The 10,056-nt window shown below is 32.4% G+C and overlaps 1 pseudogene; it reads right to left on the reverse strand.

The window, feature by feature from the left end:
• The window catches only part of LOC109334130, a 13,026-nt pseudogene continuing 3,564 nt past the window's right edge, over positions 595-10,056 (reverse strand).

Raw genomic sequence — 10,056 nt, forward strand, 5'->3', positions numbered from 1 at the left:
GGGTTTGTGTAGGTGTAAAAAAGTGCGAGGTGGTTCGTATTATTTCACTAAAACTCATGGGGTGTCACTGCAATTTACTCAAAACTTTATTGTTAGCAAATGATTCTGATAGAAAAAATATTGTTTTTAGATAATGATCAAGCTGTATCATAGCCATAGAATTACAAAATTGTCTGGTGATGTTAACATTGAAACAGAAGTAATTAACTCTCTACCGATATTATTGCATATATAGCAGTTAGTTTTTTTAGACAAAATATATATACACTAACAATTTAAAGAGTTTTATACAATATCAATTTATCATTCATACTTAATTATTATTGACTCTTTAAAAAAATATAAATTAATAATAAATCATAACTGCGTATAAATATTTACATTGACAACTCATAAATATTACATTATTTTTAGTCTATTTCATCTAAGTTTTAATTCAAAATGCAATTACACCTAACCAGTTTTTCAAAATGTTAAATATGCTGAAAAATTCAAAGTTGAGGTTGAAGACTCGAAAGTCCAAACTCACTTTTTAGAGCTATCATGTGGATGTATCATACACTAATTGACGGGGGCCTGTTCAATATCATAGAATTGAATTGGATGTATTTGATTACAAACATGTGATGTAGATTTAAGTAACTTTGATGCGATGAAAAATGAAGAATCTGCAAGAAAATTTCAGGAAATCTTAGTAGTTTCAACATTTGATTAAACGAAAACTAGGATACGAATCATTAAATTAAAGTGATGAACATTTTTGTAATTACCAGTTCGTAAGCCCTTATGAGCTCTAATAATTCCTGTCTTTACAATTCCTGAATGTACTGAATTGATACTTACTCTAGCATTCATTTCCTCTGATTGTATTCCATTTTTCATGAATACATTAGTGGACCATTCAATCTTTTTATTTATTCTTGTAGCATGTTCATTACGATTCACTAATCACTATATATGAGACATATAATAATTTTTTTGGGTTGGTTTGCATTCTAAGTTTCTAACCTTTAGCTGTCTGGCTATTTCCTTGGCATCCAGAATATTGGCCAATTTTGACTGAGCATAAGCGCGTGTACCATTGTAGCTGCATTTGATATCACAACAAATAATATATTATATAAGTACCCAAAATACAAGAGTGCAAAAAAGACACTTCATTCACACAATGCTATTTGTTATTCGTTGATTTTTATATTGAATCTTCTAAATCATTAACAAAAGTAATTACAAGATTGACATCTATAACATTTGTCACAACTTTTGAATTAGAAGGCACAATTTCAATACTCTACCTGATAAAGTGGGGTTTAAACTTAGCATTGCTAACCATTATATGTATTCACTCTATTTTGTGGATCATACATAAACCATACATAATAGTAGGATCAGATCATGAGTCCGGAGCCTCCTATCACTGGAAAGTCTCATTGTCACAAGGATAAGAAGACTGAAAAATTATATGCGAGACATCACACTACGCCAGAGTTGCAATTCAACAGTGCGTATTTTAGATGTATAACAATGTTTTCGGGTGCTTTCTGTTTGACTGCATTAGTATATTATCATTATTAACAACGCTTATCATACCCTGTTATATTGCATATATACAATAACGCATCACACATAAAGCATTGTCATATATTTCTTACATAAACAACGCAATATATAGGCATGATTAACAACACTTATCCTCCGCTGTTGTATTGCATATATACAACAACACATCATACAAAAAACATTGTCATATAGTTCATGCATAACAACACAGTGTATATGCATGATTAACAACGCTTATTCTTGCGTTGTTGTATTTGCATATGTATAACAACGCAAACTTAGAAAGCGTTGTTGTATAATTCATAAATATTCTCAATTAGCACCTTAATACCACAACGCATTAAACAAAGAGCGATGTTGTATTAAGCATATATAACTGCACTCTATAAAAAGCGTTGTTGTTAATCATTTACAACAGCGCATGCTAGGGCTTCACCTAGAATTCGCTGTAGATTTGTACACATTAATATTTGCATATACATTTACTAGTAGCACAAACATTCTCAACATCACAGACATTTATACATTCTCAACAACACAGACACATTATTATAGACCAAAATTTTGTTTTATTAACATCAATACAATACAAAGTACAAACAATGAATATTATGTCAATTATGTATTGGCAGAGCACATAATTACAAACAAATTTTTTTTTTGCAAATTACAAATGAACACAATTATGCAAATAACAAACAAAAAAATTATGCAAATTACAAACAATCAAAATTAAGCTATAATTATACAAAGACTACATGCATCTACTTTTTCCTTTTCTTTGATTGTTTTTTACTTACAATATCATCATTGTTTTTAGGAACATATTGATTCACCCAAAGCCCTTCATTGTGATCATCTCTTGTATGTATATCATCATCCATAGTTGGTTTGGTCTCATGCAACTGCTATGTTCCAAAAAAGGATCATCTTCATCAATATCATCATATTCTTGGTCATAAATATTATTGACAATTATTTTGTTAGTTAAAAGAACAATGGACCATTTCATATTAGCTGAGTCACTAACATAGAATACTTATTGAGCATGTGACGCTAGAATAAATGACTCGTCTTTATATATTGGCCTATTAATATCCCCTTGCATGAACCCTAACTCATCAACTCAGAAACCATTATTGTTATCAAGCCACATACAATAAAAAACTGGTACCTGAAATATTGTGTAATCCAATTCCTATATTTGTTCAATCACCCTAAAGTATGACATGTTCGCATATATCGGGTTTCTATCTTTTGCACTTGAAATGTGTAAAGTTCGAGCAACAAAAGTCACACCATTATTTTGCATTTTACTTTGATCATCTTGTTTTTTCGTATAAAATGTGAACCCATTAATTAGGTAGCTAGTATAGGATAAGACATGACCATTGGATAACCATTTCAATCTTCGGAAATCGAATATGCATTTATATTTAACTCCTCATCAATGTGATTTTATAGAAACTTTATGAAACATTGATTATGCTCTTTGGAAATCCAATTTTCATTCTTACTTGGGTAAGACTTCCTTAGAATCTCCTTGTGTCTTTCAACATTTAGCTCAACCTTGTCAGCATTATGTAAAACATATAAGTGCTCTTGCTCCAATTCGGTTCTTGTTATAGTCAACATTTCATTCTGAGTAATACCTCTACCAAATGTCTTTTCCATACCGAGGCTTTGGAATGCCTATGAAATCACCATCGGTAAGGTATCCGATACAAAAAATCAAGAGCTTCTTTAACAACATATCACTCGACAAGAAAATCCTCTGGTCTTGATCGGTTCTTCACTTACCGTTTTAATGTCTTCAAATAATGCTCAAAGGGGTACATCCATCTCATATAGGAAGGGCCACATAGTTGTGTCTCTCGAACAAGATGAATGCTTAGATGAACCATTATGTCAAAAAAAAGATGGTGAGTAATACATTTCAAGATCACACAAAGTCAAAATAATTTGTCTTTGCAATGCAGGTAATTTCTCAGAGTTAATCATTTTGCTACAAATTGCTTTGATGAAGAAGCATAACTTAGTTATGGTTCCTTGAACTTTTTTAGGTAAAATTGACCGTATTCCAATAGGCAAGAAATGCTCCATAAGCACATGACAAACATGAGACTAACGACCTTTTAACTTTATGTCTTTCATTGATACGGGGTTCCGAATGTTGGAAGAGTACCCCTTTGGAACTTTAACACGATGATGAAATTTACAAAATTCCATTTTCTCCTTCCTCGACAAAGTATAAGCTAGTAGAGGTAGAAATGTACATTTTCCCTTCATTATTGGCCCCAATTCCTTTCTTATTCCCATACTAACCAAGTCATACCTTGCATTAAAGCCATTTTTGGTCTTGTCAGGGACATTGATTAAGGTACCAAGGCGACATTCAAACACATTTTTTTCAATAGGCATAACATCGAGGAAATGTCTTACATATAATGAACTCCAATATGTCAATTCAAAGAAAGTTGACATTTTATTCCACCCATTTGTGACCATTTCTCTTGCAAAAGGTTTACCAAAGTTATTATTCAAACCCTTTAGCTTTTGAAATCATCGGTCACCCATCAACAGCAAAGGAGCACATCCTTCTTCATTGTTCCCATCAAATGCCTTTCTCCATCGTCGATAATGATGATCTGAATGCAAATATCTACGATAACCAAGGAACACATTATTCTTATAGTGTCCCAACCTCGTTGAATGAGTATTGTCTTCACATACAAGACATGCAAAATTTCCTTGTGTACTATATTCGGACAAATTACCATAGGCAGGGAAATCACTGATTATACCGAACAACAAAACCCTCAAGTTGAATATTTATTCCCTTTCCACATCATATACATTTATGCTTGTCTCCCACATCTCCTTCAAGGTTTGAATTAATGGAGCCAAATATATGTCTATGTAATTTCCTAGTTGTTTAGGTCTAGAAGTTAACATAGATAACATCACATATTTGCGCTTCATGCATAAAGAAAGAGGTAGGTTGTATATCACCAATATCACTGGCCGTGTACTGTGGGAGAAACTTTGAACACTATGTGGGTTAATTCCATCCGTTGACAATGCAAGGCTTAGATTTCTTGATTCTTGACTAAAATAGGATAGTCATGATCAATTTTTCTCCATTGAGGAGAATTTGTAGGGATGCTGAAGTTTGCCATCTTCAATCCTTTCATCATCATGCCATGTCAACTTCCTTGTGTCTTTGGCATTGCTAAGCATACGCTTGAATCTTGCTTTGATGGGAAAATACCATACAACCATTTTGCGAATTGAGTCTTCCTTCTTATATGGCAATGCATTACATTTAGGACAAAACTTTAATGAAGTATACTCATTAAAAAATAAGATGCAATCATTTTCACAAGCATGTATCCTTGTTTAGTCCATGCCAATGGAGCATAATATTTTTTTTTGCATCATAGGTTCGAGAAGGGAGCACATTATCTTCCGGCAACATATCCTTCAGAAGTGCAAACAAGTCGGTGAAACTCTTAATTGTCCATCCATTAACAAATTCCAACTTATACAACCTGGACACTGATGCCAGTCTTGTGAATTTAGTACAACCATATAATGGTTTCTCAGCATCACTTATCAACCGCTGAAAATCTCTGGACAATCATGATGATCCTCTTCGACAATGTTTACTATTTCCTAGAGAAGGAGGTAGTTTTCTTTCATATGCGTCTCATCATCATAATCAATAACATCTCTCTTCTCACCATGTCTTGTCCAACATGTGTAACTTTGATCAATATCGTGACACACTAAATGAACTTTTAACTCATTTAGAGTAATTCAGTTTGAGTAACAACATCTTAAGCAAAGACATACAATTTTATTAGGGTTTTCAACATTCTCAATTGCAAACCTAACAAATGATTTCACTCTTTCCTCATACTCCTTCATCAATCGATTGACAATCATTAATTTTCGATCCATTTTCTATAAAAGAATTAACAAAAAAATATAATGAGCATAAATCCCTAAAGCTTGGAGTTAAGCTCACCAAGTAGAGAAAATACATTATTATGTAATTAAAAACGGGGGAACCCTAACTCGTAATGTAATAAAGTGAAAGAGGACGAAAACCCTAACTCAATACAAGCTAAATGTGTGAAATCACATTCACTCGTTTATAAGGAAAATATTTATAACTCAATACAAGCTAAATATCATGTAATTAAAAAGGCAAATATTTATAAGGAAAACTCACTTTCAATTCAGTTGATCAAGTGAATGATTTTGGAGGTTGAGTTTCGTTTGAACAAGTGAATGATTTTCAAAATCGGTGTTGAATGATTTTCATTTTGAATGAGTGGAGGATTTACATATTGAATGAGTGAATGATTTTCGAGGTTGATTTTCGGTGTTGAATGATGATGAAGTTCAATTATTTTCGAGATCAATTTTGAGAGTAAATGAGTTTTGCTGCTGAGTAAATGAGTGTTGGAATTGCTGAATATGTGAGAATGCGGGAACATTTTAATTTTCTAGGGTTTGATAGCATCTTCAACAATGTTGAATGAAGAGTGCGCTATAAATGAGACCTAATCAACAACGTCTCCTACAAAAAGCACTTTAGAAGATGCTGTTGAATTCAAATGAAGGTAAGTATTCTACATCGCGACCTAAAGGAAACGATGTGGAAGATATATTAACTTTTTTTAGTAATTATTTTTTTATAATTAAATTCAAATTAATAATGACATTATGACATTCGACTAATGACAATTAATTAAATATATAGAAAAATTAATAATGGCAATAAATAACATTCAACAGATAAAAGAAAATAATAAAGGAAATAATGACAATTAATTAAAATCTGATAGTGTATATAGTACACATGCGTAATTGTTGAACGTATCAACAATACTTCTTCCAAAATGTGATGTTGTATAGATAAATGAAAATAATATGAGAGATAAGTATTCAACAATACTTCTTGAAGAATGCGCTATTGAATTTGACATAAAAAAGTGTTGTTGAAGACATAACAGAAAATAACCCGAATGCATATTGAACAACTAGAAACAGAAAAGAACAATAACCTGAATGCTTACAGAATCATCATATCACAACTATATGAACACAACTGAATTTCAACTGAATTTATATATTGAACTTTAATTACACTATATTGTTACAGAAACATATATTACATACACCAAAACATATACGTTACATTGAACATTAATTGAATTCCCTAAGGTACAATATGTGCAAAAATCTACTATACCTATGATATACATTGATTTCCCTAAACAAAACTAAGTACATACTGTGGCCAATCTTCCCTAATCTGATTGACTTGGTCATATGTATATGATTTGCTAACAAGCTTGATTTTATCAGTTGGCGACAACTGAATGACCTCCTTCATGAAGTTCAGCACGTAATAGCCGCAATCTTCCTCATTTCTTTGACAGGGGTCTACAATTAAAATTAAGTAAACATATAAGTATAACCTTAATTGAAATATGAATACACCCACTACGCATATAATTATTTGAGATGATTTGTGTCAATACCTTTATATGAGTCCATTTGACTTTTTGTTGTGATTTTATAGAACGAATACAACCTCTGTAAATTTTCACCACCCTAAACAATAGAAATTGTACTTAATTAATAAGCAACTAGGAAAGTCAAAGTGTAACTAATAATTTAAATCAGTAGTCTACTTACTTGGAAAATATTTCTCTCATACTGTTGTACTTGTTCAGATCACCATGTGCCAATGAGTCAAATTTGTATATTTCATCCTCGACCCGAATAATGGCAACCAAAAGCCAATGTCCCCTAACAAAACATATGCACATGGTTAGGAAATGTGAAGCACAACAAACATACTACAGACAAAAATTGAAAAGACAATAAAAAATGCTCACCCGATATTAAAAGGTGCAAGAAATAAATTTGTAGCTCCTTTATAAATGAGGAGAGTGTCTGCAATATGTTTTGTCTGTTCCCCAAACTTCGTTTTGTCATTTCCAGTAGACACCAAAGTGGTAACATGTGGGGATATGAATATCACCTTCTTCTTATCTTCTGAAACAAAATTTTCATACAAGTATCTAATATATATACATATAGCACTTGCACATACCTATTCATGTTTATATACATCCTGGACTTCATTGAAGCATGTATTCATGAATATTATTCCCAAAGACTTCCTTGGGAAATGATATAATTATTATATTATCTCCCAACTTTTGTACATGCTCAAACAATTGAGTACAATAGTCGGTAATCTTCTTGGAGCTCACATCTCCCATAGATGACTTCGAGCTCACATCACCCATAGATGACTTCGAGCTCACATCCCCTATAGATGGCATCGAGCTCACATCCCCCATAGATGGATTAGTCTTTGGGTTACTACTGGGGGTGGAGTGTACATTTTCTTGAAATATTCAATAAAAAACATATAAATTATAGATCAATATATATATAATATGAGTGAGCATAAGGTGAAAATCATACCTTGGAAGGAACTACTTGTACAAGGTCTATTGACCAAAACACAAAAGTGCCTATTGCCCCTCCAACTGTGATGATATCCTCATTGAAAGGAATTGGCAGAAGTGCATCATCGTCGATTGTAACATGAATCGAGACCTTCACATGATGGCGTGAGATACGTGCATTATGCAGTATAACATCGACCGAGTTGTGCACTTTCCCAACACCACCACTCGGCTAGATGGGATATCTAGGAAATTTTTTGCAAGCATTGATTCCCTATATGTTAGTTAAAACATATAATTAGTTTGCGACTATAAACTAAATTGCAAATAAATTAAAATAAATTAACTAAATTACCTCAGGAATGTGAATCAGAATGGGAATGTTGTAAGGAGAAGGTGTGCAAATCTCATTGATGATTGAAGGAACAATACCAGCAGCAGTAGCTAGTCGTTGCCACTCAGCTTCCTTCACCCTCATTGATTGCTCAATGTCGATGAACCGTTGCATGAGGCTATCCAATTGATTTTGAACCTAACTCATTTAGGCTTTGGCTGAACGCTTTGAATGGGGTACAAATGTTCGCTGACTAAACGCAAATCCTGCACCCCGGATACGGCCATGGTAGTGAGGCAATCCTAGTGCCTTATCAAGCATAATGTGAAGATCTAGTTGTGCCTCCTTTTCTTTTTTAGGGAAACCTAACAAATCAAGAAAAAACATAATGTTAATTAATCACATTTTAATAAATAAAGTATGGAAATTAAGTATAATTAAGAAATTAGCACTTACAACACATTTTGCTGCTTCTTAAACTTGCTCATTATTGATGGTACCATCCTTGTTCCTACGGACATCCACCCATAAAACATCAAGTTCTACTCCATATGGAGTCAAAGGTGCATCACTTTTTTTTCTAACTGCCAAAACATAACCAATAATAATGTAATTAGATATATGCATACAAAATATAACCAATAATCTATTTACAAATTAACAATAGTTACAATTTTTCCTCGATTCCTCTATACCCCGCTCGAGAAGCTCGGTATGGATGCAAAGGCTGAGATGCCATGTTGTAGTTTTCCTCACTTACTTTCTGCATAAACAAACAACACTAAAATCAACAATCATATATTTGTATATTGTTGAAAGAATTTTATTTGAGGGGCTTTCCCCTCTCAACAAATTGTCCCTTAGCAAGGTGCCAATTTGTTGAGAGGTTATTACTTTCATTTTGGTTTGTTCTTTTTTATTTGATTAAGTGAACTCGGTTTTATTCTTTGTTCGCCATCTCGGCTTTGTTGAAATAAATTCCAACACCGGTATCATGGTTTCAATAATATTCCAGTTACTACTTACTTCTTAATAATCATGTGAATGAGTTATTCCTTATTTTCCCCATCTCGACTTTGTTAGAATACATTCTAACGCTGGTACAATGGTATCGAAGCAATCCTTTATTACATAATTATTAAGTACCTTTGAATACCATCTCGGTGTTGTGGAATAAATTCCAACACCGGTTTAATGGTATTTTAATGTACAAAAGTGATGAATAGTTAGTTGTTAGAAACAAATAAATAAATAAATAAAGAACAAAAAAATAATAAATTTAAGTGACCTCTATTGATTTACTCCCTTTCGGGTTCATTTTATTAACAAACCAAACTTCTTCCTTAAGGAAGGTTGGTATTAAAGAATAAATAAAATGCGGTAAGTTAGTTTCATCACTTTTGTAAAAATGTGTTTTCAACAAATAAATTTATTGATAACATTTTACTATTTTACAATTTACACCTCTTTCAAGATTGAATTGTAGAATAGTATAGGGTTATGTCGAATCACAAGGAATTGCCTAATAGAATGAATCATATGAATATGTCAAAACACAAACATATTTTGATGGTTTTTGTTTTGAATTGCATATAAAAAATTGACAAGAAACATAAACTAAATATTAACAAATTCTTGAGGAGACAAGATCATTTTGAATAAGGA

The sequence above is a fragment of the Lupinus angustifolius genome, chromosome LG19 (assembly GCF_001865875.1).
Source record: "Lupinus angustifolius cultivar Tanjil chromosome LG19, LupAngTanjil_v1.0, whole genome shotgun sequence".
Lineage (NCBI taxonomy): Eukaryota > Viridiplantae > Streptophyta > Magnoliopsida > Fabales > Fabaceae > Lupinus > Lupinus angustifolius.